Source organism: Pungitius pungitius, unplaced genomic scaffold, assembly GCF_949316345.1.
Source record: "Pungitius pungitius unplaced genomic scaffold, fPunPun2.1 scaffold_40, whole genome shotgun sequence".
Classification (NCBI taxonomy): Eukaryota; Metazoa; Chordata; class Actinopteri; order Perciformes; family Gasterosteidae; genus Pungitius; species Pungitius pungitius.
Genome location: NW_026909868.1, coordinates 160,152 through 173,283, shown reverse-complemented (window position 1 = coordinate 173,283; position 13,132 = coordinate 160,152). Strand labels below are relative to the sequence as shown.

The 13,132-nt window shown below is 44.9% G+C and overlaps 27 non-coding genes across 27 annotated transcripts; all 27 read left to right on the top strand.

Annotated features, from left to right (window-relative positions):
• The first annotated feature begins 147 nt into the window (after window positions 1–147).
• Window positions 148–266, top strand: LOC134117366 (5S ribosomal RNA). The gene has a single exon (XR_009948930.1). It is a non-coding gene; the product is annotated as a 5S ribosomal RNA (ribosomal RNA).
• Window positions 267–605: 339 nt separating this feature from the next.
• LOC134117248 (5S ribosomal RNA) lies at window positions 606–724 on the top strand. The gene has a single exon (XR_009948811.1). It is a non-coding gene; the product is annotated as a 5S ribosomal RNA (ribosomal RNA).
• A 339-nt stretch (window positions 725–1,063) lies between these two features.
• LOC134117160 (5S ribosomal RNA) lies at window positions 1,064–1,182 on the top strand. Its single transcript, XR_009948723.1, has one exon. It is a non-coding gene; the product is annotated as a 5S ribosomal RNA (ribosomal RNA).
• A 396-nt stretch (window positions 1,183–1,578) lies between these two features.
• Window positions 1,579–1,697, top strand: LOC134117159 (5S ribosomal RNA). The gene has a single exon (XR_009948722.1). It is a non-coding gene; the product is annotated as a 5S ribosomal RNA (ribosomal RNA).
• A 339-nt stretch (window positions 1,698–2,036) lies between these two features.
• On the top strand, window positions 2,037–2,155 carry LOC134117307 (5S ribosomal RNA). The gene has a single exon (XR_009948870.1). It is a non-coding gene; the product is annotated as a 5S ribosomal RNA (ribosomal RNA).
• Window positions 2,156–2,551: 396 nt separating this feature from the next.
• On the top strand, window positions 2,552–2,670 carry LOC134117158 (5S ribosomal RNA). Its single transcript, XR_009948721.1, has one exon. It is a non-coding gene; the product is annotated as a 5S ribosomal RNA (ribosomal RNA).
• A 396-nt stretch (window positions 2,671–3,066) lies between these two features.
• On the top strand, window positions 3,067–3,185 carry LOC134117365 (5S ribosomal RNA). Its single transcript, XR_009948929.1, has one exon. It is a non-coding gene; the product is annotated as a 5S ribosomal RNA (ribosomal RNA).
• A 339-nt stretch (window positions 3,186–3,524) lies between these two features.
• LOC134117157 (5S ribosomal RNA) lies at window positions 3,525–3,643 on the top strand. Its single transcript, XR_009948720.1, has one exon. It is a non-coding gene; the product is annotated as a 5S ribosomal RNA (ribosomal RNA).
• Window positions 3,644–3,982: 339 nt separating this feature from the next.
• LOC134117156 (5S ribosomal RNA) lies at window positions 3,983–4,101 on the top strand. The gene has a single exon (XR_009948719.1). It is a non-coding gene; the product is annotated as a 5S ribosomal RNA (ribosomal RNA).
• Window positions 4,102–4,497: 396 nt separating this feature from the next.
• LOC134117364 (5S ribosomal RNA) lies at window positions 4,498–4,616 on the top strand. Its single transcript, XR_009948928.1, has one exon. It is a non-coding gene; the product is annotated as a 5S ribosomal RNA (ribosomal RNA).
• A 339-nt stretch (window positions 4,617–4,955) lies between these two features.
• On the top strand, window positions 4,956–5,074 carry LOC134117155 (5S ribosomal RNA). The gene has a single exon (XR_009948718.1). It is a non-coding gene; the product is annotated as a 5S ribosomal RNA (ribosomal RNA).
• Window positions 5,075–5,470: 396 nt separating this feature from the next.
• LOC134117363 (5S ribosomal RNA) lies at window positions 5,471–5,589 on the top strand. Its single transcript, XR_009948927.1, has one exon. It is a non-coding gene; the product is annotated as a 5S ribosomal RNA (ribosomal RNA).
• Window positions 5,590–5,928: 339 nt separating this feature from the next.
• On the top strand, window positions 5,929–6,047 carry LOC134117154 (5S ribosomal RNA). Its single transcript, XR_009948717.1, has one exon. It is a non-coding gene; the product is annotated as a 5S ribosomal RNA (ribosomal RNA).
• A 339-nt stretch (window positions 6,048–6,386) lies between these two features.
• LOC134117153 (5S ribosomal RNA) lies at window positions 6,387–6,505 on the top strand. Its single transcript, XR_009948716.1, has one exon. It is a non-coding gene; the product is annotated as a 5S ribosomal RNA (ribosomal RNA).
• Window positions 6,506–6,901: 396 nt separating this feature from the next.
• LOC134117362 (5S ribosomal RNA) lies at window positions 6,902–7,020 on the top strand. Its single transcript, XR_009948926.1, has one exon. It is a non-coding gene; the product is annotated as a 5S ribosomal RNA (ribosomal RNA).
• A 339-nt stretch (window positions 7,021–7,359) lies between these two features.
• On the top strand, window positions 7,360–7,478 carry LOC134117152 (5S ribosomal RNA). Its single transcript, XR_009948715.1, has one exon. It is a non-coding gene; the product is annotated as a 5S ribosomal RNA (ribosomal RNA).
• Window positions 7,479–7,874: 396 nt separating this feature from the next.
• On the top strand, window positions 7,875–7,993 carry LOC134117028 (5S ribosomal RNA). The gene has a single exon (XR_009948591.1). It is a non-coding gene; the product is annotated as a 5S ribosomal RNA (ribosomal RNA).
• A 397-nt stretch (window positions 7,994–8,390) lies between these two features.
• On the top strand, window positions 8,391–8,509 carry LOC134117151 (5S ribosomal RNA). Its single transcript, XR_009948714.1, has one exon. It is a non-coding gene; the product is annotated as a 5S ribosomal RNA (ribosomal RNA).
• Window positions 8,510–8,848: 339 nt separating this feature from the next.
• On the top strand, window positions 8,849–8,967 carry LOC134117149 (5S ribosomal RNA). The gene has a single exon (XR_009948712.1). It is a non-coding gene; the product is annotated as a 5S ribosomal RNA (ribosomal RNA).
• A 396-nt stretch (window positions 8,968–9,363) lies between these two features.
• On the top strand, window positions 9,364–9,482 carry LOC134117361 (5S ribosomal RNA). The gene has a single exon (XR_009948925.1). It is a non-coding gene; the product is annotated as a 5S ribosomal RNA (ribosomal RNA).
• A 339-nt stretch (window positions 9,483–9,821) lies between these two features.
• Window positions 9,822–9,940, top strand: LOC134117148 (5S ribosomal RNA). Its single transcript, XR_009948711.1, has one exon. It is a non-coding gene; the product is annotated as a 5S ribosomal RNA (ribosomal RNA).
• A 339-nt stretch (window positions 9,941–10,279) lies between these two features.
• Window positions 10,280–10,398, top strand: LOC134117147 (5S ribosomal RNA). Its single transcript, XR_009948710.1, has one exon. It is a non-coding gene; the product is annotated as a 5S ribosomal RNA (ribosomal RNA).
• A 396-nt stretch (window positions 10,399–10,794) lies between these two features.
• On the top strand, window positions 10,795–10,913 carry LOC134117146 (5S ribosomal RNA). The gene has a single exon (XR_009948709.1). It is a non-coding gene; the product is annotated as a 5S ribosomal RNA (ribosomal RNA).
• A 339-nt stretch (window positions 10,914–11,252) lies between these two features.
• On the top strand, window positions 11,253–11,371 carry LOC134117306 (5S ribosomal RNA). Its single transcript, XR_009948869.1, has one exon. It is a non-coding gene; the product is annotated as a 5S ribosomal RNA (ribosomal RNA).
• A 396-nt stretch (window positions 11,372–11,767) lies between these two features.
• Window positions 11,768–11,886, top strand: LOC134117145 (5S ribosomal RNA). Its single transcript, XR_009948708.1, has one exon. It is a non-coding gene; the product is annotated as a 5S ribosomal RNA (ribosomal RNA).
• Window positions 11,887–12,282: 396 nt separating this feature from the next.
• LOC134117359 (5S ribosomal RNA) lies at window positions 12,283–12,401 on the top strand. The gene has a single exon (XR_009948923.1). It is a non-coding gene; the product is annotated as a 5S ribosomal RNA (ribosomal RNA).
• A 339-nt stretch (window positions 12,402–12,740) lies between these two features.
• LOC134117128 (5S ribosomal RNA) lies at window positions 12,741–12,859 on the top strand. The gene has a single exon (XR_009948691.1). It is a non-coding gene; the product is annotated as a 5S ribosomal RNA (ribosomal RNA).
• The last annotated feature ends 273 nt before the right edge of the window (window positions 12,860–13,132 follow it).

Here is a 13,132-nt window from a genome sequence, read left to right as displayed (position 1 = left end):
TAGAATTGCCAGTGAAGAAAAGTAAAGTTACCTTCAGGTTTTAGGAACCTCTCTTGCCAATCCTAAGAACTGCTTCAATTTTAGAAAAAGAAACTCTTCTGATTATCTTTGACACGTTTTAAAGGATTAGGAAAAAGATAAAAAGCAGCGTACGGCCATACCTCTCTAGTTCCGCCCGATTTCGTCTGATCTCGGAAGCTAAGCAGAGCAGGGCCTGGTTAGTACCTGGATGGAAGACCGCCTGGGAATCCCAGGTGCCGTAAGCTTTTTCACTTCTCTCTCCGAAAGCCGCCCAGCGCCGCAGATTGTACACCCACACAATTGTAAAAAGTATTTCACATTGTAGAAGAGATGCAATAGGAAGAAGATGAAAGGTGGCTTATGTCCATACCATCGTCAGGCCATTTGAGGTGGCGGGGACTGCAATGGCCATCCACCGATTGGCTGGGACTCCTGGGCGGGTCTTCTCTAGTCCATCCAATTTTCGGCATAGGATGTCACAGCCTTCTTTGCATACCCTTATTTAACCCACACAAAGATGCCAACGGCAGGCGTGACATAATTTTTTGACGCATTATAAAGGATTAGGAAAAAGATAAAAAGCAGCTTACGGCCATACCTCTCTGGTTCCGCCCGATCTCGTCTGATCTCGGCAGCTAAGCAGAGCAGGGCCTGGTTAGTACCTGGATGGAAGACCGCCTGGGAATCCCAGGTGCCGTAAGCTTTTTCACTTCTCTCTCCGAAAGCCGCCCAGCGCCGCAGATTGTACACCTACACAATTGTAAAAAGTATTTCACATTGTAGAAGAGATGCAATAGGAAGAAGATGAAAGGTGGCTTACGTCCATACCATCGTCAGGCCATTTGAGGTGGCGGGGACTGCAATGGCCATCCACCGATTGGCTGGGACTCCTGGGCGGGTCTTCTCTAGTCCATCCAATTTTCGGCATAGGATGTCACAGCCTGCTTTGCATACCCTTATTTAACCCACACAAAGATGCCAACGGCAGGCGTGACATAATTTTTTGACGCATTATAAAGGATTAGGAAAAAGATAAAAAGCAGCTTACGGCCATACCTCTCTGGTTCCGCCCGATCTCGTCTGATCTCGGAAGCTAAGCAGAGCAGGGCCTGGTTAGTACCTGGATGGAAGACCGCCTGGGAATCCCAGGTGCCGTAAGCTTTTTCACTTCTCTCTGAAAGCCGCCGAGCGCCGCAGATTGTACACCTACAAATTACAAAAAGTACATCACATTGTCGAAGAGATGCATGTTTAGTGTTTTTTTAACGTTGGATATATAAGGAACTTAGACAATATCATCAAAATTGATTCCGTTTCATGGTTGCTAAATTAGTGTTGATCAACATTTAACAATTGGCATACTTTTGTTTGTAATTTAGCCGTTGAAATACAGGTGCTAACCCAACATGTTAGAATTGCCAGTGAAGAAAAGTAAAGTTACCTTCAGGTTTTAGGAACCTCTCTTGCCAATCCTAAGAACTGCTTCAATTTTAGAAAAAGAAACTTTTCTGATTATCTTTGACACGTTCTAAAGGATTAGGAAAAAGATAAAAAGCAGCTTACGGCCATACCTCTCTGGTTCCGCCCGATCTCGTCTGATCTCGGAAGCTAAGCAGAGCAGGGCCTGGTTAGTACCTGGATGGAAGACCGCCTGGGAATCCCAGGTGCCGTAAGCTTTTTCACTTCTCTCTCCGAAAGCCGCCCAGCGCCGCAGATTGTACACCCACACAATTGTAAAAAGTATTTCACATTGTAGAAGAGATGCAATAGGAAGAAGATGAAAGGTGGCTTACGTCCATACCATCGTCAGGCCATTTGAGGTGGCGGGGACTGCAATGGCCATCCACCGATTGGCTGGGACTCCTGGGCGGGTCTTCTCTAGTCCATCCAATTTTCGGCATAGGATGTCACAGCCTTCTTTGCATACCCTTATTTAACCCACACAAAGATGCCAACGGCAGGCGTGACATAATTTTTTGACGCATTATAAAGGATTAGGAAAAAGATAAAAAGCAGCTTACGGCCATACATCTCTGGTTCCGCCCGATCTCGTCTGATCTCGGAAGCTAAGCAGAGCAGGGCCTGGTTAGTACCTGGATGGAAGACCGCCTGGGAATCCCAGGTGCCGTAAGCTTTTTCACTTCTCTCTGAAAGCCGCCGAGCGCCGCAGATTGTACACCTACAAATTACAAAAAGTATATCACGTTGTCGAAGAGATGCATGTTTAGTGTTGTTTTAACGTTGGATATATAAGGAACTTAGACAATATCATCAAAATTGATTCCGTTTCATGGTTGCTAAATTAGTGTTGATCAACATTTAACAATTGGCATACTTTTGTTTGTAATTTAGCCGTTGAAATACAGGTGCTAACCCAACATGTTAGAATTGCCAGTGAAGAAAAGTAAAGTTACCTTCAGGTTTTAGGAACCTCTCTTGCCAATCCTAAGAACTGCTTCAATTTTAGAAAAAGAAACTCTTCTGATTATCTTTGACACGTTTTAAAGGATTAGGAAAAAGATAAAAAGCAGCTTACGGCCATACCTCTCTGGTTCCGCCCGATCTCGTCTGATCTCGGAAGCTAAGCAGAGCAGGGCCTGGTTAGTACCTGGATGGAAGACCGCCTGGGAATCCCAGGTGCCGTAAGCTTTTTCACTTCTCTCTGAAAGCCGCCGAGCGCCGCAGATTGTACACCTACAAATTACAAAAAGTACATCACATTGTCGAAGAGATGCATGTTTAGTGTTGTTTTAACGTTGGATATATAAGGAACTTAGACAATATCATCAAAATTGATTCCGTTTCATGGTTGCTAAATTAGTGTTGATCAACATTTAACAATTGGCATACTTTTGTTTGTAATTTAGCCGTTGAAATACAGGTGCTAACCCAACATGTTAGAATTGCCAGTGAAGAAAAGTAAAGTTACCTTCAGGTTTTAGGAACCTCTCTTGCCAATCCTAAGAACTGCTTCAATTTTAGAAAAAGAAACTCTTCTGATTATCTTTGACACGTTTTAAAGGATTAGGAAAAAGATAAAAAGCAGCGTACGGCCATACCTCTCTAGTTCCGCCCGATTTCGTCTGATCTCGGAAGCTAAGCAGAGCAGGGCCTGGTTAGTACCTGGATGGAAGACCGCCTGGGAATCCCAGGTGCCGTAAGCTTTTTCACTTCTCTCTCCGAAAGCCGCCCAGCGCCGCAGATTGTACACCCACACAATTGTAAAAAGTATTTCACATTGTAGAAGAGATGCAATAGGAAGAAGATGAAAGGTGGCTTATGTCCATACCATCGTCAGGCCATTTGAGGTGGCGGGGACTGCAATGGCCATCCACCGATTGGCTGGGACTCCTGGGCGGGTCTTCTCTAGTCCATCCAATTTTCGGCATAGGATGTCACAGCCTTCTTTGCATACCCTTATTTAACCCACACAAAGATGCCAACGGCAGGCGTGACATAATTTTTTGACGCATTATAAAGGATTAGGAAAAAGATAAAAAGCAGCTTACGGCCATACCTCTCTGGTTCCGCCCGATCTCGTCTGATCTCGGAAGCTAAGCAGAGCAGGGCCTGGTTAGTACCTGGATGGAAGACCGCCTGGGAATCCCAGGTGCCGTAAGCTTTTTCACTTCTCTCTCCGAAAGCCGCCCAGCGCCGCAGATTGTACACCTACACAATTGTAAAAAGTATTTCACATTGTAGAAGAGATGCAATAGGAAGAAGATGAAAGGTGGCTTACGTCCATACCATCGTCAGGCCATTTGAGGTGGCGGGGACTGCAATGGCCATCCACCGATTGGCTGGGACTCCTGGGCGGGTCTTCTCTAGTCCATCCAATTTTCGGCATAGGATGTCACAGCCTTCTTTGCATACCCTTATTTAACCCACACAAAGATGCCAACGGCAGGCGTGACATAATTTTTTGACGCATTATAAAGGATTAGGAAAAAGATAAAAAGCAGCTTACGGCCATACCTCTCTGGTTCCGCCCGATCTCGTCTGATCTCGGAAGCTAAGCAGAGCAGGGCCTGGTTAGTACCTGGATGGAAGACCGCCTGGGAATCCCAGGTGCCGTAAGCTTTTTCACTTCTCTCTGAAAGCCGCCGAGCGCCGCAGATTGTACACCTACAAATTACAAAAAGTATATCACGTTGTCGAAGAGATGCATGTTTAGTGTTGTTTTAACGTTGGATATATAAGGAACTTAGACAATATCATCAAAATTGATTCCGTTTCATGGTTGCTAAATTAGTGTTGATCAACATTTAACAATTGGCATACTTTTGTTTGTAATTTAGCCGTTGAAATACAGGTGCTAACCCAACATGTTAGAATTGCCAGTGAAGAAAAGTAAAGTTACCTTCAGGTTTTAGGAACCTCTCTTGCCAATCCTAAGAACTGCTTCAATTTTAGAAAAAGAAACTCTTCTGATTATCTTTGACACGTTTTAAAGGATTAGGAAAAAGATAAAAAGCAGCGTACGGCCATACCTCTCTAGTTCCGCCCGATTTCGTCTGATCTCGGAAGCTAAGCAGAGCAGGGCCTGGTTAGTACCTGGATGGAAGACCGCCTGGGAATCCCAGGTGCCGTAAGCTTTTTCACTTCTCTCTCCGAAAGCCGCCCAGCGCCGCAGATTGTACACCCACACAATTGTAAAAAGTATTTCACATTGTAGAAGAGATGCAATAGGAAGAAGATGAAAGGTGGCTTACGTCCATACCATCGTCAGGCCATTTGAGGTGGCGGGGACTGCAATGGCCATCCACCGATTGGCTGGGACTCCTGGGCGGGTCTTCTCTAGTCCATCCAATTTTCGGCATAGGATGTCACAGCCTTCTTTGCATACCCTTATTTAACCCACACAAAGATGCCAACGGCAGGCGTGACATAATTTTTTGACGCATTATAAAGGATTAGGAAAAAGATAAAAAGCAGCTTACGGCCATACCTCTCTGGTTCCGCCCGATCTCGTCTGATCTCGGAAGCTAAGCAGAGCAGGGCCTGGTTAGTACCTGGATGGAAGACCGCCTGGGAATCCCAGGTGCCGTAAGCTTTTTCACTTCTCTCTGAAAGCCGCCGAGCGCCGCAGATTGTACACCTACAAATTACAAAAAGTACATCACATTGTCGAAGAGATGCATGTTTAGTGTTGTTTTAACGTTGGATATATAAGGAACTTAGACAATATCATCAAAATTGATTCCGTTTCATGGTTGCTAAATTAGTGTTGATCAACATTTAACAATTGGCATACTTTTGTTTGTAATTTAGCCGTTGAAATACAGGTGCTAACCCAACATGTTAGAATTGCCAGTGAAGAAAAGTAAAGTTACCTTCAGGTTTTAGGAACCTCTCTTGCCAATCCTAAGAACTGCTTCAATTTTAGAAAAAGAAACTCTTCTGATTATCTTTGACACGTTTTAAAGGATTAGGAAAAAGATAAAAAGCAGCGTACGGCCATACCTCTCTAGTTCCGCCCGATTTCGTCTGATCTCGGAAGCTAAGCAGAGCAGGGCCTGGTTAGTACCTGGATGGAAGACCGCCTGGGAATCCCAGGTGCCGTAAGCTTTTTCACTTCTCTCTCCGAAAGCCGCCCAGCGCCGCAGATTGTACACCCACACAATTGTAAAAAGTATTTCACATTGTAGAAGAGATGCAATAGGAAGAAGATGAAAGGTGGCTTATGTCCATACCATCGTCAGGCCATTTGAGGTGGCGGGGACTGCAATGGCCATCCACCGATTGGCTGGGACTCCTGGGCGGGTCTTCTCTAGTCCATCCAATTTTCGGCATAGGATGTCACAGCCTTCTTTGCATACCCTTATTTAACCCACACAAAGATGCCAACGGCAGGCGTGACATAATTTTTTGACGCATTATAAAGGATTAGGAAAAAGATAAAAAGCAGCTTACGGCCATACCTCTCTGGTTCCGCCCGATCTCGTCTGATCTCGGAAGCTAAGCAGAGCAGGGCCTGGTTAGTACCTGGATGGAAGACCGCCTGGGAATCCCAGGTGCCGTAAGCTTTTTCACTTCTCTCTCCGAAAGCCGCCCAGCGCCGCAGATTGTACACCTACACAATTGTAAAAAGTATTTCACATTGTAGAAGAGATGCAATAGGAAGAAGATGAAAGGTGGCTTACGTCCATACCATCGTCAGGCCATTTGAGGTGGCGGGGACTGCAATGGCCATCCACCGATTGGCTGGGACTCCTGGGCGGGTCTTCTCTAGTCCATCCAATTTTCGGCATAGGATGTCACAGCCTTCTTTGCATACCCTTATTTAACCCACACAAAGATGCCAACGGCAGGCGTGACATAATTTTTTGACGCATTATAAAGGATTAGGAAAAAGATAAAAAGCAGCTTACGGCCATACCTCTCTGGTTCCGCCCGATCTCGTCTGATCTCGGAAGCTAAGCAGAGCAGGGCCTGGTTAGTACCTGGATGGAAGACCGCCTGGGAATCCCAGGTGCCGTAAGCTTTTTCACTTCTCTCTGAAAGCCGCCGAGCGCCGCAGATTGTACACCTACAAATTACAAAAAGTATATCACGTTGTCGAAGAGATGCATGTTTAGTGTTGTTTTAACGTTGGATATATAAGGAACTTAGACAATATCATCAAAATTGATTCCGTTTCATGGTTGCTAAATTAGTGTTGATCAACATTTAACAATTGGCATACTTTTGTTTGTAATTTAGCCGTTGAAATACAGGTGCTAACCCAACATGTTAGAATTGCCAGTGAAGAAAAGTAAAGTTACCTTCAGGTTTTAGGAACCTCTCTTGCCAATCCTAAGAACTGCTTCAATTTTAGAAAAAGAAACTCTTCTGATTATCTTTGACACGTTTTAAAGGATTAGGAAAAAGATAAAAAGCAGCGTACGGCCATACCTCTCTAGTTCCGCCCGATTTCGTCTGATCTCGGAAGCTAAGCAGAGCAGGGCCTGGTTAGTACCTGGATGGAAGACCGCCTGGGAATCCCAGGTGCCGTAAGCTTTTTCACTTCTCTCTCCGAAAGCCGCCCAGCGCCGCAGATTGTACACCCACACAATTGTAAAAAGTATTTCACATTGTAGAAGAGATGCAATAGGAAGAAGATGAAAGGTGGCTTACGTCCATACCATCGTCAGGCCATTTGAGGTGGCGGGGACTGCAATGGCCATCCACCGATTGGCTGGGACTCCTGGGCGGGTCTTCTCTAGTCCATCCAATTTTCGGCATAGGATGTCACAGCCTTCTTTGCATACCCTTATTTAACCCACACAAAGATGCCAACGGCAGGCGTGACATAATTTTTTGACGCATTATAAAGGATTAGGAAAAAGATAAAAAGCAGCTTACGGCCATACCTCTCTGGTTCCGCCCGATCTCGTCTGATCTCGGAAGCTAAGCAGAGCAGGGCCTGGTTAGTACCTGGATGGAAGACCGCCTGGGAATCCCAGGTGCCGTAAGCTTTTTCACTTCTCTCTGAAAGCCGCCGAGCGCCGCAGATTGTACACCTACAAATTACAAAAAGTATATCACGTTGTCGAAGAGATGCATGTTTAGTGTTGTTTTAACGTTGGATATATAAGGAACTTAGACAATATCATCAAAATTGATTCCGTTTCATGGTTGCTAAATTAGTGTTGATCAACATTTAACAATTGGCATACTTTTGTTTGTAATTTAGCCGTTGAAATACAGGTGCTAACCCAACATGTTAGAATTGCCAGTGAAGAAAAGTAAAGTTACCTTCAGGTTTTAGGAACCTCTCTTGCCAATCCTAAGAACTGCTTCAATTTTAGAAAAAGAAACTCTTCTGATTATCTTTGACACGTTTTAAAGGATTAGGAAAAAGATAAAAAGCAGCTTACGACCATACCTCTCTGGTTCCGCCCGATCTCATCTGATCTCGGAAGGTAAGCAGAGCAGGGCCTGGTTAGTACCTGGATGGAAGACCGCCTGGGAATCCCAGGTGCCGTAAGCTTTTTCACTTCTCTCTGAAAGCCGCCGAGCGCCGCAGATTGTACACCTACAAATTACAAAAAGTATATCACATTGTCGAAGAGATGCATGTTTAGTGTTGTTTTAACGTTGGATATATAAGGAACTTAGACAATATCATCAAAATTGATTCCGTTTCATGGTTGCTAAATTAGTGTTGATCAACATTTAACAATTGGCATACTTTTGTTTGTAATTTAGCCGTTGAAATACAGGTGCTAACCCAACATGTTAGAATTGCCAGTGAAGAAAAGTAAAGTTACCTTCAGGTTTTAGGAACCTCTCTTGCCAATCCTAAGAACTGCTTCAATTTTAGAAAAAGAAACTTTTCTGATTATCTTTGACACGTTCTAAAGGATTAGGAAAAAGATATTAAAGCAGCTTACGGCCATACCTCTCTGGTTCCGCCCGATCTCGTCTGATCTCGGAAGCTAAGCAGAGCAGGGCCTGGTTAGTACCTGGATGGAAGACCGCCTGGGAATCCCAGGTGCCGTAAGCTTTTTCACTTCTCTCTCCGAAAGCCGCCCAGCGCCGCAGATTGTACACCTACACAATTGTAAAAAGTATTTCACATTGTAGAAGAGATGCAATAGGAAGAAGATGAAAGGTGGCTTACGTCCATACCATCGTCAGGCCATTTGAGGTGGCGGGGACTGCAATGGCCATCCACCGATTGGCTGGGACTCCTGGGCGGGTCTTCTCTAGTCCATCCAATTTTCGGCATAGGATGTCACAGCCTGCTTTGCATACCCTTATTTAACCCACACAAAGATGCCAACGGCAGGCGTGACATAATTTTTTGACGCATTATAAAGGATTAGGAAAAAGATAAAAAGCAGCTTACGGCCATACCTCTCTGGTTCCGCCCGATCTCGTCTGATCTCGGAAGCTAAGCAGAGCAGGGCCTGGTTAGTACCTGGATGGAAGACCGCCTGGGAATCCCAGGTGCCGTAAGCTTTTTCACTTCTCTCTGAAAGCCGCCGAGCGCCGCAGATTGTACACCTACAAATTACAAAAAGTACATCACATTGTCGAAGAGATGCATGTTTAGTGTTGTTTTAACGTTGGATATATAAGGAACTTAGACAATATCATCAAAATTGATTCCGTTTCATGGTTGCTAAATTAGTGTTGATCAACATTTAACAATTGGCATACTTTTGTTTGTAATTTAGCCGTTGAAATACAGGTGCTAACCCAACATGTTAGAATTGCCAGTGAAGAAAAGTAAAGTTACCTTCAGGTTTTAGGAACCTCTCTTGCCAATCCTAAGAACTGCTTCAATTTTAGAAAAAGAAACTCTTCTGATTATCTTTGACACGTTTTAAAGGATTAGGAAAAAGATAAAAAGCAGCGTACGGCCATACCTCTCTAGTTCCGCCCGATTTCGTCTGATCTCGGAAGCTAAGCAGAGCAGGGCCTGGTTAGTACCTGGATGGAAGACCGCCTGGGAATCCCAGGTGCCGTAAGCTTTTTCACTTCTCTCTCCGAAAGCCGCCCAGCGCCGCAGATTGTACACCCACACAATTGTAAAAAGTATTTCACATTGTAGAAGAGATGCAATAGGAAGAAGATGAAAGGTGGCTTATGTCCATACCATCGTCAGGCCATTTGAGGTGGCGGGGACTGCAATGGCCATCCACCGATTGGCTGGGACTCCTGGGCGGGTCTTCTCTAGTCCATCCAATTTTCGGCATAGGATGTCACAGCCTTCTTTGCATACCCTTATTTAACCCACACAAAGATGCCAACGGCAGGCGTGACATAATTTTTTGACGCATTATAAAGGATTAGGAAAAAGATAAAAAGCAGCTTACGGCCATACCTCTCTGGTTCCGCCCGATCTCGTCTGATCTCGGAAGCTAAGCAGAGCAGGGCCTGGTTAGTACCTGGATGGAAGACCGCCTGGGAATCCCAGGTGCCGTAAGCTTTTTCACTTCTCTCTCCGAAAGCCGCCCAGCGCCGCAGATTGTACACCTACACAATTGTAAAAAGTATTTCACATTGTAGAAGAGATGCAATAGGAAGAAGATGAAAGGTGGCTTACGTCCATACCATCGTCAGGCCATTTGAGGTGGCGGGGACTGCAATGGCCATCCACCGATTGGCTGGGACTCCTGGGCGGGTCTTCTCTAGTCCATCCAATTTTCGGCATAGGATGTCACAGCCTGCTTTGCATACCCTTATTTAACCCACACAAAGATGCCAACGGCAGGCGTGACATACTTTTTTGACGCATTATAAAGGATTAGGAAAAAGATAAAAAGCAGCTTACGGCCATACCTCTCTGGTTCCGCCCGATCTCGTCTGATCTCGGAAGCTAAGCAGAGCAGGGCCTGGTTAGTACCTGGATGGAAGACCGCCTGGGAATCCCAGGTGCCGTAAGCTTTTTCACTTCTCTCTGAAAGCCGCCGAGCGCCGCAGATTGTACACCTACAAATTACAAAAAGTACATCACATTGTCGAAGAGATGCATGTTTAGTGTTTTTTTAACGTTGGATATATAAGGAACTTAGACAATATCATCAAAATTGATTCCGTTTCATGGTTGCTAAATTAGTGTTGATCAACATTTAACAATTGGCATACTTTTGTTTGTAATTTAGCCGTTGAAATACAGGTGCTAACCCAACATGTTAGAATTGCCAGTGAAGAAAAGTAAAGTTACCTTCAGGTTTTAGGAACCTCTCTTGCCAATCCTAAGAACTGCTTCAATTTTAGAAAAAGAAACTTTTCTGATTATCTTTGACACGTTCTAAAGGATTAGGAAAAAGATAAAAAGCAGCTTACGGCCATACCTCTCTGGTTCCGCCCGATCTCGTCTGATCTCGGAAGCTAAGCAGAGCAGGGCCTGGTTAGTACCTGGATGGAAGACCGCCTGGGAATCCCAGGTGCCGTAAGCTTTTTCACTTCTCTCTCCGAAAGCCGCCCAGCGCCGCAGATTGTACACCCACACAATTGTAAAAAGTATTTCACATTGTAGAAGAGATGCAATAGGAAGAAGATGAAAGGTGGCTTACGTCCATACCATCGTCAGGCCATTTGAGGTGGCGGGGACTGCAATGGCCATCCACCGATTGGCTGGGACTCCTGGGCGGGTCTTCTCTAGTCCATCCAATTTTCGGCATAGGATGTCACAGCCTTCTTTGCATACCCTTATTTAACCCACACAAAGATGCCAACGGCAGGCGTGACATAATTTTTTGACGCATTATAAAGGATTAGGAAAAAGATAAAAAGCAGCTTACGGCCATACATCTCTGGTTCCGCCCGATCTCGTCTGATCTCGGAAGCTAAGCAGAGCAGGGCCTGGTTAGTACCTGGATGGAAGACCGCCTGGGAATCCCAGGTGCCGTAAGCTTTTTCACTTCTCTCTGAAAGCCGCCGAGCGCCGCAGATTGTACACCTACAAATTACAAAAAGTACATCACGTTGTCGAAGAGATGCATGTTTAGTGTTGTTTTAACGTTGGATATATAAGGAACTTAGACAATATCATCAAAATTGATTCCGTTTCATGGTTGCTAAATTAGTGTTGATCAACATTTAACAATTGGCATACTTTTGTTTGTAATTTAGCCGTTGAAATACAGGTGCTAACCCAACATGTTAGAATTGCCAGTGAAGAAAAGTAAAGTTACCTTCAGGTTTTAGGAACCTCTCTTGCCAATCCTAAGAACTGCTTCAATTTTAGAAAAAGAAACTCTTCTGATTATCTTTGACACGTTTTAAAGGATTAGGAAAAAGATAAAAAGCAGCTTACGGCCATACCTCTCTGGTTCCGCCCGATCTCGTCTGATCTCGGAAGCTAAGCAGAGCAGGGCCTGGTTAGTACCTGGATGGAAGACCGCCTGGGAATCCCAGGTGCCGTAAGCTTTTTCACTTCTCTCTGAAAGCCGCCGAGCGCCGCAGATTGTACACCTACAAATTACAAAAAGTACATCACATTGTCGAAGAGATGCATGTTTAGTGTTGTTTTAACGTTGGATATATAAGGAACTTAGACAATATCATCAAAATTGATTCCGTTTCATGGTTGCTAAATTAGTGTTGATCAACATTTAACAATTGGCATACTTTTGTTTGTAATTTAGCCGTTGAAATACAGGTGCTAACCCAACATGTTAGAATTGCCAGTGAAGAAAAGTAAAGTTACCTTCAGGTTTTAGGAACCTCTCTTGCCAATCCTAAGAACTGCTTCAATTTTAGAAAAAGAAACTCTTCTGATTATCTTTGACACGTTTTAAAGGATTAGGAAAAAGATAAAAAGCAGCGTACGGCCATACCTCTCTAGTTCCGCCCGATTTCGTCTGATCTCGGAAGCTAAGCAGAGCAGGGCCTGGTTAGTACCTGGATGGAAGACCGCCTGGGAATCCCAGGTGCCGTAAGCTTTTTCACTTCTCTCTCCGAAAGCCGCCCAGCGCCGCAGATTGTACACCCACACAATTGTAAAAAGTATTTCACATTGTAGAAGAGATGCAATAGGAAGAAGATGAAAGGTGGCTTATGTCCATACCATCGTCAGGCCATTTGAGGTGGCGGGGACTGCAATGGCCATCCACCGATTGGCTGGGACTCCTGGGCGGGTCTTCTCTAGTCCATCCAATTTTCGGCATAGGATGTCACAGCCTTCTTTGCATACCCTTATTTAACCCACACAAAGATGCCAACGGCAGGCGTGACATAATTTTTTGACGCATTATAAAGGATTAGGAAAAAGATAAAAAGCAGCTTACGGCCATACCTCTCTGGTTCCGCCCGATCTCGTCTGATCTCGGAAGCTAAGCAGAGCAGGGCCTGGTTAGTACCTGGATGGAAGACCACCTGGGAATCCCAGGTGCCGTAAGCTTTTTCACTTCTCTCTCCGAAAGCCGCCCAGCGCCGCAGATTGTACACCTACACAATTGTAAAAAGTATTTCACATTGTAGAAGAGATGCAATAGGAAGAAGATGAAAGGTGGCTTACGTCCATACCATCGTCAGGCCATTTGAGGTGGCGGGGACTGCAATGGCCATCCACCGATTGGCTGGGACTCCTGGGCGGGTCTTCTCTAGTCCATCCAATTTTCGGCATAGGATGTCACAGCCTGCTTTGCATACCCTTATTTAACCCACACAAAGA